We start from the raw sequence: 25,948 nt of genomic DNA, 5'->3' as shown, positions 1-25,948 counted from the left end.
CCTTTACGATTTCTGCCTGTCTTTGATGCAGTCCTAGTTCACATGCAAAGGGCAAAGGAATTACATTTCCTGCTACATATTTCTATTCGTCCTTGTGGATGTGTGATATAAAGCAATGTGGTCTTGTGTAGAAGAAATTATAACATTTTAACGGCCTCTTCTCTTGCACTTGAAGCATCACCTTTAAAGAATATACTAATTCCATTTGCAGCAACGTTGTGTGCTACTGAGCACTGACATGTTTTTATTGATAGATAACTGCACATGCATTTAACTGCAAGTAACAAATAGTAAGCACTTTATCATTATACCGGGAACCAGTTTCTAAGTGGAGCCCGGGATTCGAAACTGTGTGGCTATGATATGATGGTATGATATGGCATTTATAACGCGCCTATACACAAGTGTTTCGATGCGCGACGAGGCAAGTCAGGGGAAAAGAGGGAGGACGGACAACGATCCTACTAGGCCAGGTGTCCTTCAGATCGCGCAAGTGCATGGGAAGGGGGAAGGGACAGTGCTGTACATGGGAAGATGCTAACAATAAGTAAGTAACGGCCAGCAAGTGGCAAGTGCAGGGTAAGTGCGGACATCAGGTGTCAAGGGTTGGTAGGGGGACTGTAGGGATACAGAAGAAACAGTCCCAAGTGCGGGGGTGCCAGGTGGGCAGTGCAGGTGTGTGACACTGGCAAGGGAAGGACCCGAGTCCGAGATCAGAGGGTGTCCAGGTAGCCAATGCAGTTCAGGTTACAAGACAAACGCTGCCCCCGAGCTATCCTCCGAAAATTCGTCTGCATTAGGGGAATCCTTTGCTATTTTGAAATTAGGGGTCTGGTGCAGATAAACGTTTTGCTCCATGGTTAATCCGGCCTGGTAACTTTGTGTCTTGCACAAGCTGTACAATGGATTTTCCGCTCTTCTTCTACTCAAGAGTTGCCATGGAGCTTGTTTGTTATTTATTTACTTAAAGAGCGGAAGGGCATTAGATGGAATCTCCTGCCACCTGCATATTAGCTACTATCTCCACAAATCTCGTCTGAGCGTGTGTCTTGCACAAGCTGCCCCGGGTATTCTCTGCTCCTCTTCTACTCAAGAGTTGCCCATGGGCACCTGTGTTATTCCCTCACTTAAACAGAAGACACTGGATGATATCTCCGGCCACATGCATATTAGCCACTATCTCTACAAATCTTGCTTGAGAGAGTGTCTTGCACAAGCCGCCCCCAAGGACTTTCCGCTCCTCCTCCTTCTGAGTTGCCTGATGGCCAGAGTGTCATTCACACACTTCCAGGGATAGACGCTGGGTTGCATCTCCCTCCTCCTTAAATCTCAGCTAAGTGTTCCTTGTACAAGCTGCCCTCAGGTATTCTCGATTTCCCGTCCTCCTCCCTAATGTGATACACAAACTACAGCACAGGTTTTTGTTCAATGTCCTACATTCACAGTCACTTAAGGAACTGTATTAATGGTGTCTCCCACAATACCTGGAATGTACTACTTACTCCTCTTGTTGTCACAAATAAAGGAAGCTCACATACTTGTTTCCTTGGTGAGCTAAACTGCTCTCACTCTCCAGGATTGCCTTTCACTTGCTTCCTCTGATGGAGTTTAGGTGCTAGCACACTTCAAATCACGGAATGTGTCACAAGGTGTAGACTGAAAATATCAAAACCTACATAAACGAAACCTACCCAAATCTAACTCTGTGATTCTTCACTATCACTACCCTTCTACCTACTAAGCTACTCCAAATCCAGTTCATAAATCCTTCCCTAACCTAAGCCTGTCTTCAGCCAGCCCAGCAACAATCTAACCTTCCGCCACTCTGAAGGCTGCCTAGGACTGAAAACGACTCCAACTACGAGTGCCCGTTTAGAGCCCACAAGGCCACACTCAAACTAGGGGAAGATTCTTACACAACAGTCCAGGGCAATATTGGCTCATTGAGCCAAGCAACATTCCTTAACTGGCGGAGTTAACCTTCTGCAGAGACTTTAGTCCACCGCTGACTGACATCCTTCAGCAGGCAGTATTATGAGCATCTCCAGCTTGGAGGATAATTCTATGGAAACAATGTAGGCTTTTTATGGGGCTCATTATTTTACTTACTTTGTGATTGACATTTGTAGCTAGATTGCTTTCCTTCTTGTCTACTAGATCCCTGTCTTCTTCTCGCAGTGGCCTGTTTAGTTGACATTTTAGAAGAGCTAAAACGAGACTCTAACCTGGTGGTCAAAGCAGAAGGGTGGGTGTTAACCGGAAATACTAGAATATTGGCCCTCACAGACAAAGGTATTATCTATCCAATTTGACCGTAGCTGGTTTGATCGTGGTGGGTTTGATCAAGTTTTTGGGTGACAGTTTTTGCCACAAATATGTGTGGGGGGGGGGCGGGTATTGGGTAATAATATGGGGGCTTGGGCAGGAGGTGTGGGGGTCTCCGCCCACTTATATTTGTGGCAAAAACTAACTAAAAAGAAAAAAAAAACCATCAATTCCACCACGATCGAATTAACTCGAACACATCACACACATCCACAGACAAATACTGTCGAATGTCACCTATCCAAGTTCATTTGTATTGGACCACCCCTAGCCTTTACTGTGCCTGCACAGGAGATGCAGCACTCGGGACTTGTGAAAAGACGTTTTAGGAAGTGCTGCTCTGAAACAAAACAAAGGGATACTAGAAATGATGGAATAGCATGGAATGTTGCTTAGTTTAATGATTTTTGAAATGGGTGATTTTTTTCTCGCAAACTGCATCAGACAAAGATACAACATTGCGCAGTGCATGGCCACAGTGTGCAATGTAGCAACCCGGGGTGGATGGGCAAGCATGCCTGGAGATGTTTTCATAGAGGGTGGACAGGAAGTCTCCCGAATTCCAGGCATTACAATATTGTTTCTGGAAGTGACGGCAATCTGCACAATGTGGTTGCCCTTCATGAACTCACTAAAATAATAACTCCAAAGCGCCAACTAAGGGCGCATTGATTGCTAGTCGACGCTAAATCCACGAAAACAGCTTCTAATTCAAGACATATACCCACAGTGTGTGTGTGTCCCTAACAGAATCGCGACGGAACGTGCAGCGAGCAAGTGGGGGCCCCCCAGAAGGATTTATCTTTTTGAGGAACACTAAAGCTGCAGGTTTATATGAGAATCACATTTCTAAGAATACAGTCTTTAAGCAATTTTGATTGACTGCATGTTTTTAAAAGCATGATTCGATATTGCACGTGCCTCGCATGTGCTGTGTAGAGTAGAAGGCTGACTATCAATACATTCACATTAAAATGTCGTCGCCAGTTATAAAAGATTAAGGGCCTCATTACGACCCAGGCGGTAAGTTACCGCCTGGGCCGTGACTTTACCACCATGGCGTAAACTACGTTTACGCCATGGTGGTTGGTGGACTTACCGCCCCATTCCGACCTAGGCGGGGCGGTAAGTCCCCAATCCCCATTTACCCTTCCCCATTCCCATTTTTGCCCCATAGGGCATAATGGGAGTGGGGAAGGCGTTAATTACGCCACCGTAAATTACGGTGGCGTAATTAACTCCATGGTCCCTTAGCGCCATGGATTTTAACACCTGCTAAAAGCAGGTGTTAAAAGCACCATGGCGCTAGGGGACCTCGTAATTGGCTGTAAGGGGTCGGCGCAGCTAACGCTGGCGTTAACCCCTTACCGCCAGGGTCGTAATGAGGCCCTAAGTGTTAAGGGGTTTGCGTGCTGACTCAAAGCTGCTTTGTTGCACTTTGTCAAATACATTAAAAAAAAACCAATGGGCCTCATTACAACTCACCCGGTATGGAAACAACGGTGGCGGTATACCCGCCGCCACCGTTGTTTCCATACCGGGTGATCTCGAGTCCTGCAGGCAGAGGTGATCTTCCCGCCAGGTCTGACCTGGCAGGTTTAACACCGCCCGCCTGCAGGCGGACGAGGAAACACCGGCACCATCACGAGATGGTGCCGGTGTTTCCATGATCCCCATTCCCATCGAGTCCTATGGGACTCAATGGGAATGTGGATTTACACCATTCTGCCTCCGGAATTCCCAGGTCAGCAGGGTTGTAATGTAATTCCGGGATTCACGGAGGCGGAATGGTAATACGAGTCTGGCGGTAACCAGGCGGTTTTACCGCCTCGGTTACCGCCGGACTCGTAATGAGGCCCAGTGTCATCATTGCAGCGGAAACTAATGCTGGCATGTTCTGGTGTCTTTTGGCGAACCTTGGAACTTGGTTCTGCAAAAGGACATGCATTTTTCTGCGCTCCCATCTAAACACTCTTTTCAACGATTTTACGTTTTCTACTACTTGATTTCCACCACGGCAAGAATAATTGCGACCGTTAATAAAGAACATTGGGCCTCATTACAACCTGCCAGTCCGGGACCGTGCAAAATCTGTGACGGCGGTAAAAACGTTTCCGTGTCCGCAAGGTTGCGGACAAACCGTCCGATTACACGCTGTCGGTCGCCCGCACCACACGGACTCGGAAACGTTGTTACCGCCGTCACGGAAAACCCCACGGAAATGGAAATAACGCAGCCACAAGTCCGCCTCCGCCGCCACGGACACGGAACCGGAAATACCATGATCACCAAAACAGGAAACAGAGAGGCGGCCATCATATAAAAGCACAATCCATTGCCAGAGCCAGCACAAGCACAATCCTAACTCTGAGAAGCCAAAAGGGACCACCAGCATGTCTGCCAGGATTCCTGCTCCCAGGCAGCGCAAACAGCGCTTCAGCGAGGCGGAGCTAACCGTCTTGGTGGAGCACATTGTGGACAATGCGGAGATGCTGTTCAGCGCTGACCAACGGCGTGCCACACAGCAGCGGAGGAAGGAGGTGTGGGCCGAAGCTGCACGCAAGTGCACTGCTGTGGGCGTGACAGCGAGGAGCGTGAAGGACTGCCACAAGCGGTGGGACGACCTGAGGCTGAGGGTACGCAACCTCATTTCCACGCACCGCCAACGCAGCAGTGGGACAGGCAGAGGACCCCCTTCCCCACTGAGGCTGCAAGCATGGGAGGAGCTTTGCAGCAGCATCCTCCATCTAGAGGGAATCCATGGGATCGGGGAGGCTGAGGCAGGAGTGAGCCCACCTGCAGATGCCGGTAAGTGCCCAAACATGAATGCCACATGAAAATATGCAGTTGTGAGTACTGGGCCAAAGGACCCATTAACAACCCCCCCCCCCCCCAGGAAGTGCATGTGTGGGCCAAAGGACCCATTAACAACCCCCCCAGGCAGTGCATGTGTGGGCCAAAGGACCCATTAACAACCCCCCCCCAGGCAGTGCATGTGTGGGCCAAAGGACCCATTAACAACCCCCCCCCAGGCAGTGCATGTGTGGGCCAAAGGACCCATTAACAACCCCCCCCCCAGGCAGTGCATGTGTGGGCCAAAGGACCCATCATGATCCGTATGGCAACCAATATCACAGAATGCATACACCAGCAATCAGATGCATGTGACTAACACTATTCAATGTACAATCTTAATGACGCATGTGATGCACCCATCTGCCACCACAACACTAATTGCATGCCCTTTGTGTCCCCACAGCCGTTTCAAATGACAGTGATACTGCACAACAGGCCAGCCAATCTGCACCGGCAAGTACACAAGCCACCGCCACCACACAGGAGGATGCTGCCGGCAGTTCTGCACCTCTGGCCACATTACCAGCCACTACAGATGTGCGGCCCACCACCACCACCGTCATCCCCACCGTCTCCGCACTGCCTGAGTCTAGACAGGTGCCACGGGAACCTATCATGGCCACCCAACACAACACCGAAGGCAGCAGCACTGCAGAGGGGGCGGCCTGCAGTGATAACAGTGCCCCGCAAGAGCACTCGGAAACGGGGCCACAGGGGGAGATGCCCACATTGGAAGACCTGGGCTCCTTCCATGAGCTGGAGTTCAGCCCCACATCACTGGGGAGTCCCATGAGGTCGCCCACCCCATCCATGGCCGAACTGAATGCCTGCATGCAGCGGATGGAGGACCAGCAGGCTACCCTCACCCAGCTGGTGGAGAGGCAGCTAGAGGAATCCAGGCTGCAGAGGGAGAGCTACAGCGCCTCAGTGCGTCGCCTGTCGAGGTCCATCGGACGCTTTGCGAGCACTATAGTGACCCTTGCACGCCATGTGCGGGAGGGCAATGACCACACCTCCAGGCTTGTAGAGGCCATGTTGGTTGGCCAACAGGCAAATCTGGCACGGATGCCCTCAATCCCAGATTCTGCCCAATCAAACACAACCACCCCATCCAGCTCCACTACTGCAGTCCAAGGAGGTGCTCGAGTAGGCTAACGGGTCCCTCGGGCAAGGTTGCACAGGCACAGAAGCGTACACGGAAGTGATGGCATGTGTGTGGGGCAGTGCAGGACACATGTGGACTACAAGAGTGAGAGGGGTGGGCATGTTTGGTTGGTGGGGTAGGTAGTTTTGGGGGTTTGAACAATGGGGTCTGGGTGGGGGTGGGCACGTTTGGGGGTGGGGTAGGTAGTTTTGGGGGTTTGAACAATGGGGTCTGGGTGGGGGTGGGCACGTTTGGGTGGTGGGTGGCCCCGGGTGTACAGCTTCCCTAACCAATGCACCTCCTTCCCTGTTGTTATTACATCAATACATCACCATTTCGAATCAAGACATACATGTGTGGACATTGATCATTTATTTTGCAGTGCAACTATTAATTCATTGTCGTCACCATGTTCGTGCATTTCTGTGAATGTGCTGTGACCCAAAAGTAAATGCGAATCAGGGCATCCCGTGCTCTCTGGCCATCATGTGGACCCCCAGGGGGAGGCGGTGCCATCCCATCCCCATCTCCATCTCCATCCCCATCTCCATCCCCATCTCCATCCCCATCTCCATCCCCATCTTCCTCATCTGCGTCTGGTGGCATTGAGATGTTCCTGCGCAGGCATATATTGTGCAGCATGGCACATACGAGCGTGATTTTACCCGTCTTCACTGGGCTGTACAGCATTGATCCGCCAGATCTGCTCAGACAGCGGAAACGGGCCTTCAGCAGTCCAAATGTCCTCTCAATCATTCCACGTGTGCGGATATGTGCCCTATTATATGCCTCTTCATGCCTGTTCCTTGGTCTCCCTACAGGTGTCATCATCCATGGCGTGAGTGCAGATCCCGCATCACCTACATGGGATGTAGATGGGGGAACATGTCAGTGTTTATGGCATCATGTCCTCATCTGCTGCTGTGCATTCTTGTATCATCATTCATTCATGCATATGTACCATGCAGTGTATGGAGGTATGTCTTGGGCATCACTATGTATGTCGCTAACTGGATATGGGCCTACACATTAACTTGCATGTTTACTGTGCCCTGCGGGTGACATTTGATTGTGTGCATGTCACGGTGCAGTGCTGTCCACACATGGAAGAGTGACTCCACTGTACGGAAGTAGTAAATACAAGTCGTCTCATTTACACGGCTCTCGTGCCTTTTGAGGCAGTGTTTCAATTGAGGGTGGGTGTCTGCAGTGGCACAAGGTTCATGGGACAGTGACGGGATTGGCTGTGCCAGCGTGTGCACATGCACATTGTGGTGCCCTGTCATGTCTTCCTTCATGATGTTTGGCATCCGCTCTGTATTTGGTAGATGGATGGGGGGTGATGCATGTGCGGTCACAGCGGCACACTCACAATGCTCATTGGCCTGGACACACACACACCACTTCGACAGGGTTGTAGCATCGTCAGTTGTACTCAACCAATAGCCATGTGCTTTGTCCGGCATAGCGTTCCATGTACCGTGGCAACGTGGAATTCCGCAGTACCATTGAGTCATGTGATGAGCCTGGGAAACGTCCGCAGCAGTGTGTAATCAGTTGCATGGCATCACAAACCATCTGGACATTCAAAGAGTGATACTGTTTCCTATTGTGGAACACCACCTCAATTGCACGTGGTACCGTCAGCTCAACGTGGGTGCAGTCAACTGCGCCTATGCAATTTGGCATGCCTGCTATGGCATGGAAGGCCAACTTGGTGGCAATGACCTTGGGGAGGTTGCGGGGTAGGGCTATGTGTTCCGACACATGGCGTAACAGGGCATCCAGTATCTGTACCAGGATTTTGGAGAAACAGGGTTGTGATATGCCGTGCAGCTCACCAACCGTGTGTTGATAGGTGCCAGTGCCAAGGAAATGCAGTACTGAGACAACCTTCAAGAGGGGGGGGGTGGCGGTGGGGTGTAAATTAGGCTGCTGATGTTGTCCTCAATCACGGCGGTGATGTGCAGGATTGTTGCACGGTCCAGCCGGTATAGTGTGTGGATCTGTCCTGGGGTGAGGTTCCAGGGTGAGGCCCTGATGCGTGGTATTGCTGGCTGGTGGCGGGGTCGGGCTGGCTGGGCAATGGGGTTTGCCATAGCTGCAGGGTTGGCTGGTTGCCGCCTGCGCCTCCTCCACCTACGCCTCCTCCTCTGCGCCATTACTGCCACCATGTGCAGTGCTGCCTGTTGGTTGAGTAGGCCCAGTCCCAGTGCTACTAGACCTGCTGCCTGCATGGTTCTGTGTTTTGTTGGGCTGGGTGTGGCCCTTTTGTAGGCTCCCAGTGGCCTGCTAGGTCCAGCTGGGCTGATTTGGTGCACCTGTGCCCTGATTCAGTTCAGCAGGCAGTGTATAACGCCATGTTTGTGGTGGCGGCGGTCCTGCCACCGTGATCACGGTATTTACGCCATTTTTTGCCGGTATTTCCGTGTCCGCGCTAGTTGTGATGCTCACGGTGTTTCGTGTTGACGGTAACGGAGGGGTTTCCGTGCAGACGGACTTAACGGGACCCCTATTTCCGAGGTGGCGGTTTAGGGTGGTGCTATTACCGGGGCTGCGGGTCATGATTGGGCGGACATGTAAACGGTGCCGGTATGGTTTTACCGGCAGTGTTAATTCCGGACCGGAGTACTTGTAATGAGGCCCATTGACATTTGCACCACCCACAGCTGTTAACAAAGTAAGGGTTCCTTTTCCTTCGGGGGAGGTGGAAATAACGGCATGTTCTCTTAAAAATGTTGGAGAACATATAAAGCCTGCAGGTACCTTTTTTAGTTTTGGCCTAGAGATGACGTATGCCCCAACTTCGTGGCCAAAATAATGCAGTTTGTGAGCGTTCTGTATCTGGGTAAGTATACAATATGTTACCGTGGTGCACAGTCTCAGAGTATTCTACATTAATCAAAGTTCAGGATGTTGTTAACCTGATTGTGTACACACTTTGAGACACTTAATCGTCAGCACATGCGCAGAGTGCAGATCCTACTTGCTTAGTTTGTGAGACAGTAAACACCCTCGGATACTCAGAGTGCAGGATGGACTTTGCTTCCAGATGCGCTCATGGGGCCCTGTAGAGTTCCGTTAGAAGGCGTCACAGTGCCAGTAGCCACACACTAAGACTGTGAGGGACGGCATGTTAGTGTCAAAGGTGAAGATTTACAGTCATGGGGCCTGATTTACAAAAAAATCACTGGTTCAACGCTAACAACAGCGTGATAGAGAAAATGACAGATACTAAAAGACTAGTGCTGGTAGCCAATTCATAGGCTCAAAAGCGCAGTGTAAACTGCAGCGCAAAGAATAACGGGTTGCGCCCAGAACGCCCACAACATGGCCCCATGGCAAGCAAAATTGTGCACCTTCAAACAGCCATTGCGCCGGGCACATGTCAAACCCTGGCAAAACTGCGGCCCATGTCCTCTAACTCAAAGCAGCATCCCTGCAAAACTGCGTTCCGCCCCCCTAACTCAAAGCAGAACCCCAGCAAAACTGCAGCCCGTCCCCCTATCTCAAAGCAGCACCCCAGCGAAACTGCAGGCTCTACTCCCTAACACAAATCAGCACCCTTGCAAAACTGCATCCCATACCCGCTAAATCTAAGCACAACCCCAGCAAAACTGCAGCCCGTACCCCCTAACTCAAAGCAGCACCCCGCCAAAACTGTACCTTGTCCCCTGTAATTCAAAGCAGCAACCTGTCGAACCGCGGCGCGCCCCCCCTACCTCAAAGCAGTACCCTGGCGAAACTGTGGCTCGTACCCCCTAGCTCAAAGCATAGCCCCGACGACACTGTGGCATGTCCCACCTAGCTCAATGCAGAATCCCAGCGAAACTGCATCCGTACCCCCTAACTCAAAGCAGAACACTGGGGAAAAAAACTGTGGCCCGTACCACCTAACTCAAATCAGCACCACGGTGAAACTTCGCCTTGTCCCCTGTAGTTCAAAGCAGCAACCTGTCCAACCGCGGCATGTCACACCTACCTTAAGCAGAACCCTGACAAAACTGTGGCCTGTCCCACCTAACTCAATTCAGAACCCCAGCGAAACTGTGTCTGTACCCACTAACTCAAAGCAGCACCCTGGCCAAACTGTGGTCCATAACCCCTAACTCAAAGCAGAACCCTGGTGAAACTGTGGCCCATCCCCCCTAACTCAATGAAGAACCCTGGCGAAACTGCAGCTTGTACCCCCTAACTCAAAGCTAAACACCCACAAAATGCAAAACAACGCATTAATTCATCCCCTACACTAAAGCAGCACCCTCAAGTCTGCCCTCCTCCCACTACCCCCACTGACCCAATCCAAGGCCCCATGCTCAAGTCTGTTACCCTCCCAGTACCCCCTCTGGCCTCTGCCCCAACCCAAGGCAGCACCCTCAAGTCTGCCCTCGTCCCACAACCACCACTACCCGCTACTGCCCCAACCCCAGGCAGCACACTGAAATCTGTTCCTTTCCCAGTAATCACTGATCTCTGCCCCAACCCCAACCAACACCTTCAAGTCCGCCCTCCTCCCACTACCCCCACTGCCCAAATCCCCAGCCCTAGGCAGCACCCTGAGCTCCACCCTCTTTCCACTACCCTCACTGTTGCAACAACCCATCCCCAGGTACCACCCTGAAGTCCACCTTCCTCCCACTACCCCACTGCCCCAAACTCTAATCGCAGGCAGTACCCTCAAGTCCATTCCCCTTCCAGTAACCTCACTGACCTCTGGCCCAAAACAGGCAGCACAGTCAATCCTGTTAACCTCCCAGTACCCCTTCTGACCTCTGCCCCAACCCCAGGCAGCACACTCAAGTCCACTCTCCTCCCACTACCCCCACCGATCTCCGCTCCAACCTCTAGGGAAGGCATGGTATCACAAGTATGACACTGACACAATAGGTACAATTTGTAAAAACCTTTATTTAAGTTTCTGGTGTTTGGAAAACTCCTAATCTGCCCTATAACTAAGATGGGAGTAGTTTCGACCATCAAATGATAAACAAAACAGTCCTAGTAGAGTCTGTCAAATCAAAATGGCCTATGTTAACAAAACCTAATGCCTGCTCTATCTCTTGTACAAAAGTGTATAAAGGAGAAATGTATGCAAAGGAAACATCAGTGTTCAAATTAATAAATGTAGCTAAATCAGCTCTGCCCCCCCAAGTTAGACCCCACGGAATAAGGCGGTCTTTGAAGGCAGGAAGACACACTCTGGTTCAGGATCTTAGTACATTAAACAATTCCAAAACATGGATGGAGGCTCGCCTGGTCTTCCACGTTAAAAACTCTCGTTCTGACCTCCAAACAGTGTTTCAGCACAAAGTTCACATAGGTCCCCCTCTGTCAGGCTGAGACCTTCGCAAACACAAAATTCAACAAAACTTGCAAAGGGGCTTCCTTCCCCAATCTTATTACACTTTAGGTCTCCCTCAGCCAGACTCAGACCACTTTCGGATATCAAAGTCTTTCCAATGTGAGTGGCTTTCTTTGCAGGCCTCTGCAGTACCACTTCAAAATTATAGTTCTAGACTCAACTTCCACTCTCCCGTTCTCTACGAGATAATTCTGCTTGCTTTGCTTTTGCACTTCATTCGCTTTATCGTTACAAGCAATGTACCTTTCACAGAGACTTTCGAGTAGGCTACTTCCTTTCTCCGCACCACTTAGTTACTCAGAATCACTGATTCCATAGCTGTCTTTTTAGGTCAAAGTTCATTCACAGGCCTGCCTTTATTCGTGTCTCATCCACATGCGTGCAGCCTTCTCGGTCAATATGTTGCCACTTCAAACTTTTTTTAACACACACCTGTCTCTCAGGTCACTTGCCAATTCACCTGCCGTGTGCATTTCTTTCTTGTTTCCATGTTATCCAATTCACAAGTCAAGGTTACTACCACAGGCTTGGCCTTGCATCCCCAAGTCTACCGTTCACCCGGTAGGGTTGCTGACATCCTTGAAACACAATGCGGTCTTCACTTGCAGGATATGGCCTTCCCCACGTGTCTTTCGCGGCCTGTTGGAGGCAACCACCTCCAGTAGGGAACTCAGGGTTTTCAACCTCCTGCTCTTCTCCCCTCGTCCGTCACTCCGCTCCAGTAGGTTTACCTCCGCCCAGGAAGTCCTGCTCATACTCGTGTTCAGCCTTGTTCAGAGTTTGTCTTTAGGGTTTGCCTTTTATCTGTGTGAGGAGTGCTAATTGGTGTCAGGTGTATGCACTTAAAGTCAAGTGCCTGACCTGATTAACGGGACATGTCCAGTACGACCTATGAGAGTTCATCTTGTTCCTCTCAGTCACCCTCTTCCCTGGCCCAGTGTTTGTGTAAAAAGGGTGGGGGGAGTTGGGACCTCGGAGAATCATAAAAAATAGGATGGGGTAGATGAACAAAAAAGGGGGGAATACTGCATCTCTCCATCGGCCACCTCACCCCGACACCCCGAAGACTAACTCACCCAAGTGATCCTCCTTCACTGATCCGCCCCCAGGGTCTGGATCCAAAGATGATGGCCGTGCCCTGGCCACCTGAAAGTGAGATCCCCGGGCACTAGCGGGTGAGATGCCCTCTCGTTTCTCACAAACCCCAGGCAGCAAACTTAAGTCTGCCTTCCTTCCATAACCCCACTGCCCCACCCCAGACAGCACCCTCAAGTCTGTTCCCCTTCCAGACACCCTCACTGATGTCTGCCCCAGCCCCAAACAGCACCCTCAAGCCTGCCCTCCTCCCACTACCCCCACTGCCCCAACCCCCAAAGCTAGGCAGGACCCTCAAGTTGCCCTCCTCCCACTACCCCCACTGACCTCTGCCCCAACCCCAGGCAGCACCCTCAAGTCTGCCCTCCCACTAACCCCACTGCCCCAAGCCCCCAACCCCAGGTAGCACACACAAGTGCCCCCCCTCTCATTACCCTCACTGACCCACTGACCCAACCCCAGGCAGCAACCTCAAGTCCACCCTCCTCCCACTACCACCACTGCCCCAACCTCCCAACCCCAGGCAGCACCCTCAAGCCTGTTCCCTTCCCAGTACCCCCCACTGACCTCCACCCCGACCCTAGGTAACACCCTCATATCTGTTCCCCTTCCAGTACCCCCACTGACCTCTGACCCAAGCCTGCCCCCCCAGTATCCCCACTGACCTCCATCTGAACCCATGCAACACCCTCAAGGCTGCCCTCCTCCCACTACCCCCACTCTCCCAACACCAAGCAGCACCCTCAAGTCCTCCCTCCTCCCACTACCTCGACTGACCCAATGAATCAATCCCTAGCACCACCCTCAAGTCCGCCCTCTTCCTACTACCCCCACTGCCCCAACACCAAGCAGTACCCTCAAGCCCTCAATTCTCCCACTACCCCAACTGACCTCTTCCCCAACCCTAGGCAGCACCCTCATATCTGTTCCCCTCCCAGTACCCACATTGACCTCTGCCCCTACCCAAGGCACCACCCTCAAGTTTGCCCTCCTTCCACTACCATAATGCTCAAACCCCCTAATCCCAGGCAGCACCCTCAAGTCTGCCCACCTCCCATTAACCTCATTTCCCCAATCCCCCAACCCCAGGCACCACTCTCAAGTCTGCTCTCCTTCCACACACCCCAGTACCCCAACCCCCTAACCCCAGGCAGCACCCTCAAGACCAACCTCCTCCCACTACCCCCACTGACCTAACAACCCAGCCCCAGGCACCACCCTCAATTCTGCCCTCCTCCAACTGCCCCCACTGACTCAACGACCCAACCCCAGGCATCATCATCAAGTCTTCTACCCTCCCAGTCCAATGTGGAGCAACAGCCTACTTCAACTCCTCTGGCCAGCCTTCACCATGAAGTGCACCTGCCACATATCCTCCTCCAACATGGACAACTAGGAGCACTGCCGTTGAATCCAGGACTGCAGCTTCTTCTGTGACTCCCTGGTAGACCATACAGCTGCACAGGACACCATACTGTATCACCAGCTACACTTTGACAACTCCATGTACATGTGACATAGTAATGCAATGTATTAGAATGTGGCATTTGCATAGCGCCTTTGTGCCACTGCTATGTTGGTGAAGGCTCTTGGAGGAACGAAGTCTGAGGAATAAGAGATTGTTACGAGTGATTTAAAACGCATGTGTGGATTTCAGCCTATACAAAGGTATGCTGGGGTCCTTAACTCCCTGCTAGCAACCCAATTAGTACAGGCTTGTGGTTGGGTGATGTGAAGGCTGTGCGAGCCAAGGAGACTGATAATGTATCAAGCTAGACTGAACAAGTAATCATGGGACCCTGCTGATTTTCAGTGGCAGAGGTGATGCATGATTGGAGAGCAGGTAGTTGGTGATTGCCTCTGTTGCCTGAATGGTTTGCAGGGTGTCCTTCAAATGCAACTCTGCCTCTTCCGCCATCCTACAAGACTCCCCCACGATGTCAGCCCACCCCCACCAGAACCCTCTCCACCACCGTGGCCATGGCCCTTAAATTAGCTGCATCACTAGCCCACCACCACTCCACCTCCTGCTGCCTTGCATAGCGTACCCTGACCGACTCCAGAGTCTTTATCCATAGGCTCTGCCGCAGCCTCATCTGTGCCAGGTGTTGTCCATTTTGCCTCCTCCGGGTGGAAATGCCCTGTAGCTTTCAACTCCTCACAGCCACCATCTGCTGCTGCCTGGTAGTGTGTGCCCTATGAATTTTACTCCCTTCGACTAGATGACAGTCGTTGTCGGGGCAGTATAACACCTGCACTGCCCTGAAGTGCCTGCAGTCCCACCACTTACTGTTTATTTGTGGGTACCTAGACAGGCTCAGCGACCACCTCATGAGCCATTGTAGGGACTTCCACCCCTGGTAGGGACATGCACAACCAAACTGGGCGATGGTGGGACCGATGCACATGGGCCCATGGTGGTAGATAGCATGGAAGCCTGACTGAAAGACGACTGGGCACAGATGAGGATGTGGAGGAGCGGAGCATTGCAGTCGCCAGCCTAGAGAGACCACCCGAGAGCAGTGCAGTTTCCAACTGCCATGAATCAGCTCACCTGGTCGTGATGTTGGACACGCTCCTTGCAAGATACATGTATGGCATCACAAACAGATGCCATTTTCGTGGCGATGCCCGACAGCAGGGGCAGCACTACATCTTGGATGGCCACATCGGCCAGAAGTGGGGCATCAGTCTGGGTGGTGGCAAGACGGAAGGTGGCCACTGATGCAGCAGATGGCCCATGGACAGGAGGTTGTTCTGACCCCTCCACGGTGGACTGCACATTCCCATGTCTCTCCCCCACCTGACCATGTGGGCTGGGATGTAATGGCCTTCTCCTCCACCTCCATCAACCCAGATGACTCCAGAGAGGCCTCCATTCTTTTTCGCCCTTGCGTGTTGGTAGTACCACCCTGTCCCACCGCTGCCGAGATGTCCTCCACAACAATCACCTCCTGGGACTTACCCTCAGCAGCAATGTTCCCTCTAATTATATATTATAGTGCAGAACTAGTTGGCTTTTGTGCGCACATTATTTTCCAAGTGTGCAACTGACTAACGAGGTCAGCCATTTTGTGAGCATGCGTAGTTATTGAGCTACAGCCAAAGAGAGTTTGGAATGGAATTTCTCCTTCCCATCCACTGCAATTCTTTACACATCTGTGTAAAAGGTGCATCATACAACACTTTTTCCAAACACATAGGCTACAAAAATATTTTATATGTGATTATAAAGAGATCTTGTCAACCAGTCCAAGACTTCAAAATCTGTCACACTACCTACTAAACATACTCCTGTGCAGAGAAAACATGTTTTTTTTATGCCACTGGAACAACGCTCATGTGTATGACAAAAACAGATATCGCTTATCATAACTGATGTGGCTGTCAAAAAATTCAGACAGGATGCAATATTTGCAGATGGAATAAGGGCAACTAAAAGGAATATGTCAGAAAACATGCCAACAAGAGTTCAGGTGCCACTTTCATGAAGCAATTCAAGTGCCAGGAGAACATGACTCTCATAATTTGTGTAAGGATGATAATTGCATCAGAATAACTGCACCAGAGAGTATGGTGAACAACATTCCTGGACCTCTGGTTGTTATCAACATCATGTTATCCTGTGAATTGTGACAACATTTGTGCAAATCCAGCCTGACAGCTAAGAGACAAATACTCCATCCATTTCTACTCCCTAAAAACAGGAAAATGTGCCCAACAAAAATGGGAAACAATGAAGATTTAGGAGTCTACCCCCTGCTTCTACCCAAAAAGCTCCACTGATATATTTTTGAATCAGTGACCAGGAAGGAACTCTAATAATATTACTGCCTGATCTCAAAACAGGAATTTTAAGAGGAAAGAACCCCTCTGCTCCAATACCAGGGGTCTCCATTGTTGTGTGACTGCACATCCCAGTGGGTTTGCGGTCACCATGCAAGCTCTCTATACTGAGTCACTGGCCCTTCTTGCCAGTGTGCCGCAATTTGCCTAGATAAGACCAGGATGAGATCTTGACCAACCCTAACATTTCTCACCCTCCACGGACCAACCCCTGAGGAAAACTGGGACTTTTTGGACATAGGGCCTCATTACGACCCTGGCGCTCACGTAATGAAGGGTGCCGGTCCCATACCGGCACCCTTCGTTACGTGAACGCCGATTACGAGGTTCCCTTTGCGGGACCCGGAACAGACGTCTTGTAAAACCAGACGTCCATTCCGGGTCCTGCGATGGGAAGAGGAGGTAGTAACGGGCCATTCGTAATGTGCCTGTTATTACCTCCCTCCCCATTCCCATTGAGCCCTATGGGGGCTCAAATGGGAATGGGGATGGTTTCTTCAAGGAGGAATAACCGGATCCTCCAATGTTGGAATGCCCAGTTATTCCTCATTGAGGGAACCCGGTAATGGAGCCCGGTTTGGAGCCAGACATGGTGCTAATAGCACCATGGCTACCTCCAAACTCGTAATGAAGCCCATAGAGAGTGAAAGGCTTAGGAGTGTATGGGCCTCATTACGAGATACGATGTAAGAAACCGTTCTTACCGGCATGGAGCAAATAACATGTCCGTGTAGTAACCAGCACGCTAACTGCGTGCCATTACGAGTACGCGGGCACGAGCTTTGCGCCATGCCGGTAAGGACACTACTGCCATGCCATTAAAGACCCCAAAAAGTCCCTAAGCGGCATCAAGTAAAGCGCTGACAGCTTTTGCGCCATCCATGATTCCGGCATTAGCGGTCACCACTAAAAGCGTTGACCGCTAATAGCGGTGACCGTAAATAAGCGGAACCGGAAGTAGCGTCATCGCACAGGAACGGGAAAGAGCACGGCGGCCATCATTAAAAACACAATCCATTGCCATCCTCTGCCCCCAGGACCTGCAGCAACACTACAGCTGACCAAACTTAATCCTACAACACCTGAGAATGCCCAAGGCCCTAAAGCAAGGTGCAGCGCGCCAACGCAAGGAACGATTCTCTAATGAGGTACTGACCATGTTAGCAGACACACTAGCTCCTAATGCAGAGGTTGTGTTTGCGCACGACATGCGGCGTCCCGCACAGATAAAAAAAAGGAGATCTGGGCAGAGGTGGCACGGAAAGTCAGTGCGGTGGGCTCCACCCCCCCGCACTGTAAAGGACGTCCGCAAGCGATAGGACGATCTGCGCCTCCGTGTATGGAGCATACTGGCAGCCAACAGGAGCCTGACCATGGGTACAGGAGGAGGAGGAGGATCCCCAATCAAGATGCAAGAGTGGGAGGAGACATGTGCCAGCACCATTGGCATCGAATCCATTGAGGGAGTGGGTGAAATGGAGCGCGGTGTGCCGTCATCGGCCGACAGAGGCGAGTGTCCACACAAAACACTGCAATGCAAAGCATGAAGTACTCCCCCAAATGTGACCTGGAAATTAGCTAATGGATGGGGCATCACACACACATGTACACAACCCTGCCCATATGCTGTGCACATCCCCACACAACAACATGCATGCAGCACCTCAGACACGTGTCACCCAGACTCATGCCTTTATGACCCACCCATCTGGCAAACAACCTGTATAGCCAAACTTGAAGTCCAAAAGCACAGAACTGCAGCAATAACAACATATGCATGATGCACGTTGACCCATCACCGATGCTATCCCTCTCTTGGTCACCCACAGGCTCACAATCTGACAGTGAGGAGCAGGACTCTGCGATGCACGCCCCAACACCGAAGAAGCAGGCCAAGGGCATGGAAGTAGGCACCAGGCCAAGCACATCCAGGGGCACTGGGAAATCTGAACTGCCACAGAGGTCCAAAGCCACACATGTACCCACGTCACCAAGCCGTGAAAGGCCGGCCGCATTCCCACCACGCAGGAGCCAGTTGCAGAAGGATCACTGTCTGCCGCAAACAGCTCGATTGGCGAGGCAGCTGCCATGGCACCCATGTCGGATGTCGAGGAACCATGCACAACACCCATGGGACACCACACACCCAGCCTGCAGCAGTCAGCCCAACACAGCCCACGCCCCACATCAAATGCCAGCAGCCATGTTGTGGCAAGGGAGCTGGAGTCCTATGGAGTCATCACCTGATGGCGGACACATGCCACAAGCTGTGTCAAGAACCACCAAACGCAGGCCCAGAGAGCATGGAATTAGCATCTTACGACAGCACCAGGAGGAGCTGACTGCGCTGGTTGGCCAGCATGTGAGTGAGGGTGCCCTGGCGCGGGAGAAGTACAGGGAATATGCCAAGGGCATAAAACAAGCTATTGAAGCCAGCACTACCTGCATTTGCGACAAATTATCAGCTGTGAAGCAGGTCCTCACCCGCATCGCAGATGCAATGGACAGCCAGCATCCCGCACTGGGACTGGACCAACCAAGCACCTCCTCCTCTGCAAGCTCCAGGCAGACCAGCCCCCTGCGCAGGTCCATGTGGTCCATGAGGCACCCAAACTTGCAACCACCCAATGCTGGTAGAGGAGGTGGGAAGTAGTGGCAGCCTGATGTTGGTGACTCGTGAACACTAATGCTGCACTGAAGTGCAAGCCATGTTTGGGGAGTTGTGGGGCCAGGGGGGAAAGGGTGTTTAGGGTGGAGGGTCCATGCACTTCATAATCTTATAATACTTAATACACCCGTTGTATCATGAAAAATCACATGAGTGGACATTCTTCATTGTGTATGTGTGCTTTATTGGTGGACAGTGCAGCGTGTTCATTTCCCCACAACACCCAGTGCCACATCCATTGCACCCTCTTCATCCATGTGTATTAGAAATATTGATCTATCAGATGCTGGCGCAGCATGTCCCTCCTGTGCATCGCCACCTGCATGACGTGCAGCCCCATCTTCTCACCAGGTGGTTGCAGTTCAATGTTAGGGGGCAGTGGCATGTTCCGACTGATGCACATATTGTGCAGCATGACACATGCCATGGTGATCTTGGCCGCCTTCTCATGGCCGTACAGGAGTGCCCCACCCGACCTGCTGAGGCAGCAAAACCGTGTCTTCAAAAGGCCAAATGTCTGCTCAATCACCACACGGGTACGGGTATGTGCACAATTGTAGTCCTCTTCGTGCCTGTTCTGTGGGTTCCGGACAGGGGTAAGGAGCCACCTCTTCAAGGGATAGCCAGCATCACCTGCATGGGTGCAACAATGGATATGTGTAAGTGATTTCATCAAATGGAACCAGTACCTATCACACACAAGCGAACTTTGATTTCTGGATGACATCCACATATCCCTACATGCATGGAGGTAATCATAGTAACTGCAATGTGTGAAGGTGACCTAGTCCTTGCAAGTGTTCATGCACTGTGCATGCCTATGGCAGTTGTTGCCATGAACTAGGTGATGTGTAGTCATTCGTATCCTTTGGTCCTGTCACTGTTGGAACCAGTCTCCTAGTGATCTGCCATTCCAAACTTGATGTCCCCATGCTGGCATGCTGCACTTCTGTTGTGGTGTACGAGTGAGATTCCGTATATTAGCTTCAGGTGATCCCTTTGTATGCACTGAAGGACGCATTTCCGTTGTGATGTTGTTCATGTATGCATCTCTCCCGCTAATCTCACCCAGTTGGAGTATGCATCTCTCCCCCCCCAATCTCACCCAGTTGGAGTATACATCTCCCCCCCCCAAATCTACTCCCCACATCACACTGCCATGCGCTTGCCATGTAACTCACGAGTAGCCAGGAACGTTGTCTGGCATGTTGCTCCATGTAGCGTGGTATCGTTGAGTTCCGCAGGACCATTGAATCATGGGTTGATCCAGTATATCAGGCACAACAATGTGTGTTGATCTTGTTAGAGTCACATACCATTTGCACGTTGATGGAGTGGTATTGCTTTCGGTTTCGATACACTGCCTCCATGGCATGTGGGACCACCAATTCCACATGGGTGCAGTCGAGGGCCCCGATGCAACTTGGGATGCCTGCCAGTGAATGGAAGCCAACTTTGGTGTTAGAGATCTCCTCGGCAGTCCGTGGCAGGGATATGTGTTCACTTGTGTGCTTCAGGAGGGCATCGAGCACTTGGTTCAGCGTTCGTGAGAATACTCGTTGTTATAAGCCAAGCATCTGCCCTACCGTGTGCTGGTAGGTGCCTATGGCCAGGAAGTGGAGCATAGAGACCACCTTCAGTAGAGGAGGGATGGCGGTACTGATGTCTATGAGACGGACGATGTCGTTGTGTATTATGTCCACAATGGTGGTGATGGTATCCCGGGCCAGACGGTACAGGGGGTGGATCTGCTCAGGGGTTAGGTTGAATGGACTGGCTCTGATTCTAGGGTTTGGTGGCTGCCTCTGTGGTACAACTGCCTGCACTCGTGGGGCATGCTGTGCCTGTCTAACCCTCCTTCTCCTCCTGTGTCTCCTCTGTGCTGCCTGTTGTTGTTGTTGCTGTAGCAATGCAAGCATGTCCTCCAGCCCCAGTAATGCTACTAGTATTGGAATCATTTTGGTGTGGGAAGGCGTGTGGTGTGCTCCTTTTTGTGCTGGCCCAGTCTACATTGCCTCCACCTGTGCTAATTGTGTGCACTTGTGGCAGTTGGGAACACGGCCCTTTACTGGTGGTTCGCAATGGCGGTATTTCCGCGATGGCGGTATTTCCGCCATGCCGGTATCTGCTTTTTGGGCCTGATTCATGCCGCTATTTGCATGTCTGCCTGACTTGTGATGTACTCCTATTTCCGCCATGCCGCTATTGCCAGCATGAGGGGTCGCATGCCCGCACCCATGCCGCTATTAGAGGCACCGTTCTTTACGGTGCCGCTAATAGCGGGTAGGCGGGTCGTAATAGACAGGAGCGGTTAGCGATGCCGGTAATCCTTTACCGGCATCATTTTTCCCTTACCTCCTACCTCGTAATGAGGCCCTATAAGTGGAATGCAGAAAACTACCTGCAATCCTCTAGAACAGATTCCTTCCAATTAATGAGGAACTGTAAGGATGTGGCAAAGCCAATGGCATTCATACATTTGTATGCTTCACCTTCTTCATGCTGCCGTCTGCAGTTTTAAGCAATTGGCTTCCACCCTCCATGGGACCGTGTCAAGGGTATGCCCTCTTTGGGTGGGCCCCCTTACGTGGGTGGATCCGTGCTCCAAGCAGAGCAAAGGCTGAGCAGCCTGGCAGCTCATGGTGATCAGATCAGAGTGGACAGGGTTGGGTGTGTTCGCCTCAGTGTGGGCCCTTTAAACCATGCTGTTGTCCCATCCCATCTCCACTGAGCATGTATGAGGAGTAGTTCAGAACGACTGTTTTATGGGGTGTCAATCCGGTCTGTCGCTACACTGGTGGTGGCACATGGAGTAACCCCTCCTGGTTTCAGTTGTGCCATGGCCCAGCCTCTCCCTTTGCCCCGCAAACCCCACGGCAGGCTGTGCCACTGGTACCTGTGTGGTTGACCAGTCCACCCATCCACCCATGTGTTGGTGGGCACACGCTGTATTGCTTCTGTCCTGCATTTGGCCCGAGGGTATGGAGATGGGCCCGAGTCGGCTGCTAATCCCCCCTAACCGCCCCCATTGCCACCCTCCAGCAGGTGCAGCTACCGGTTAGATCCAACTAGTGGCATTTGCTTGTCTCAAAGATTGAGCCATACATGTGTTAGTACACATGGCCGGTACAGTGACACTGCAAATGGCTAATTGATTTACTGATGTTCCTTTTGTTGGCTACATCTGTTAATTGGATTACTATGGTGAATGTTCAGCAAATACATGCTGACAAACGCTGACCTCCTGGGATGCATGCATTAATCAGACCAAGACCAATCTGGCCTAGCATACCTGCTTTGGTGACTATAGCTAAGTTTTGTCAGCTTCCGATGGTACTTTGTGTGCCTACCATGGTGATCACTATTAAGTGGGAATAAGAATTCAAGTCCAAAGAGGGAGCCTGAGTAACACCTAGTACATCCAAGGAAGGCATGCATATTACCCACTACCTATTTTGGAAGCTAGTGATGGAAATGTATGTCACAGGCCTCTTTCGAGGCCATGTAATTGTAATGGGTAGACTTCATAGCCTTTAACAGGGATTCATTGTAGGGCAACTTTGTTGTCGGCAGCCATGGTAAATCTAACTCCAAATGCATTTGTCATATTTGCTGAACTTAAAACAGCTCATAGTTGTATTTTGTGATTGAGCTGGAAGTCTTGCGCGAGATACGCAAATGCCTGTCCCAGCCACTGCCACCATGTGAATATCACACTGCCACAAAGGATGGCAGGCAGCCTTCACAGGCTGAGCCCCTGGTATTCATTTGAAATGTACCACAATGGTCTTGTTGGACACCCGAGTGGGGAAACTAGAAAGGGCACAGGTCTCTCTCGGCATGCAGGCAGGACGGGTGGTGCTGCTTCTCCCCAGCCTCTCTTGCTCCGGCAGATTCAGGTCAATGTCTGGATGAATGAAAGTTGCCTGTGACTATTGTCAGTAGATAACTCGGTTCACACATCGAAGAAGAATGCAGCTAGCTATGACGATTGGTGTGATGTGTAGAATACATTGATCATCGACACTTCGTAATCCCCTTGCAGCCCCAGGTTCTTCCTGGGTGCCACTGGGACAGTCACAAGGATCCTGTTCCTTTTTTCCGCCTAAGGTCAGATCCCGATCAGCACCATCGCCTGATCTTTGGACCTGGTTCAGTTAATTATTTCCTGCACCTCCTGGCCTCCGTGTTGAGGTCAGGTGAGTAAGGCACACAGCATGCATCTGGTGGTGGTAGTGGACTGACACCCCAACGCAACATTCACCTTCCTCAGGGCAGCTGTCTATGCAGCGTGTGCCTGACTATGGTTATGGTGTTCCACAGCTGCTAGCACGGGACGGGCCTGGGGCGCATTCTTCACAACCACCTCCACAGGCAACCATTCCCCAGGTGGGATTTGGTGCAGATCAGGACAGCACACACTCAACAACATCGGGGTGCCATGCTGGGGCACTACCCCCACCACAACAGCCCCAGACATTTTCACAGCCACCTGACCTTCGGCTCCCCCAGTATGGCCTCAGAACAGATGTGGTGAGCCACTGATTGTCAGCATCTCACTAAGCGGAAATTGAGTTACTGACCAGGATTCTCTCAGTAACGGCGAGTGTGGAGGCAAGAGTCCAGTGCTGCATCCACATTCAGGGGCAGGTACAGGAAATGTGGTGTACAGAAGACTGACTCACCAACATCACTGAGCGGGTCCAATTCTTTCTGTTCAAGCACATGGATGGTGCTAGGCTAGTAGCGTCCCCCAGCATGGTGGGATCAGGTCTTCTCTGAGTCAGGTGCTTGGGAATGCAGCAAAAGCAGGTGGTTATCCAAGGATAAGTATGGTGGTGACATCGATAGCCAACAAGTACGGAAAGTGAAAGATATAGAGTACTTTAAAGAGAGAGTTGAGTTATAGAAGGTATGATACCTTTGATAAGTAAACAGGTGGGGATTTCACACAATGGGCGCGTTGGTCATCTGGAACAGCAGATCCCCTTGCTGGCCAACCAACCAGGCATATACAGCCCACACAGGGCACATTACCTCTGTAGTGGTGCACCGTCACTAGCTCCACGTCAGCTGGGAATTTCCAAGGGGGCAGGTGGCTCTCCACTCTGGCGAAGAGTGTTACTGACCCCTGGCCACAGTTCAACATGTCCACGTGGCCAAGGGAGATAGACCACCAGTGCACCCTCCTCCGGCAACTGTCCCCGCATCCCTCAGGGGTCACCAGGTTAGAGACAGGGGATGGGGCCCAGACCCCAGTGTACCCCATCAACATTTCACCACCAAAAAGGGTGGCCCACAAAGGCTGCCAGGGGTCTGTGGTGATGTCAGTAATCCACCCAACCCATGTTGTAACACAGAGAAATGAGTATGAGTTGGAGAGGGAAACCAAGGAGTGTGGCACAATGGAGGGGAGGGCCAGTATAGACCAGCTGAGGTGGGTTCCCATCACACCATGCACACCACCAGCACCTCTCTTCCATTCTCTTGGGGAGATGGTGCATGACTGTGTGCGATAGGACCCGTGACATGGTGAAGTATGCCTGGGCAGGGTGAAGCCAGAGGGTACTCTGGTGGAGGCCCATAGCAGTCCTGACATGAAAATAATTTGTCCAACCTGGGTATTGGGGCAGATAACCAATAGAACCATCTAGTAGCTGGTTCCCTCTGATGTTTCACTCAGGATAGATGATGCTCATATACCCCTGTTTGATCTGGTGAGACAAATGATGAAAAGTCTTGGTGCCGATACAATCTCAACCTATTCTCAGACTTTATATGGCTGAGGAGCCAATGGGGCGAAGCTGCCATCTGTGGGATTATGACTGAATTCCTCTAAGTCAGTATCTCCCTTAAACTGTTACAGTAAGACAGCACTGTGGAGCCTCGGTTGACCTGAGCTGACCAGGCTGTGTGCCGGTGCATAGAGCTGCTTGCTTCAGGACTTGATTGTGGACAGAAGGGGCCAACCTCTCGTGCCTGTAGTGCACCACATTTTCATGGGGAATGTGATGCAAGATCATTTGTAGACAACCTGATTTTGGGAAAGGGGTTTGTAAGTAGCAGAGAAGCTACCTCACTGCAATCTATGGGCTGAAGGAAGTAAAACATGACTCCTGTTTGTTGTATTAATTTTGCCACATTTATTTTACACTGCAATCAAAACCCTACTCAATTAATGTGAACCGTCAAGAAACATCAGACAATTCAGTGAAAAACAACCAACATGACAACCCATGTTATCACATTCCAACAAGTGGTCCAGGTGGACCATACACCCCACTCCCTGGGTGGTGCATGGTGATGAGGCCCTTACCCAGTTCACCTCCCCACCATGACCTTTCTGGGGGAGAGACCAGGAGACCCCTTACTTGGCACTTATGCCAACTGCTTCCTGATAGCGACTCCCCTTTGCCCCCCACCCTCGGGACCCTCACCGGCTCCACACCTTCACAGTGGGAGGCCAACAACCTTCTCCACTGTACCATTCCGGCCCAAGGGTCACCGCAAAGTGGGGGCAACTCACTGTCCATATGGTCTGACGCCACCTGCCACAGGGTACCGGTCCTCCCAGTCCAGTGCATGCCCCTTTTTCCAAGCCACCCAAATGAGGGACGAAAATGTTGTTCAACAAGAGTTCTGTACCCTGGTT

This window comes from Ambystoma mexicanum, chromosome 5q (assembly GCF_040938575.1).
Source record: "Ambystoma mexicanum isolate Mex_15411 chromosome 5q, UKY_AmexF1_1, whole genome shotgun sequence".
NCBI lineage: Eukaryota > Metazoa > Chordata > Amphibia > Caudata > Ambystomatidae > Ambystoma > Ambystoma mexicanum.
This window is presented reverse-complemented; position numbering follows the sequence as displayed.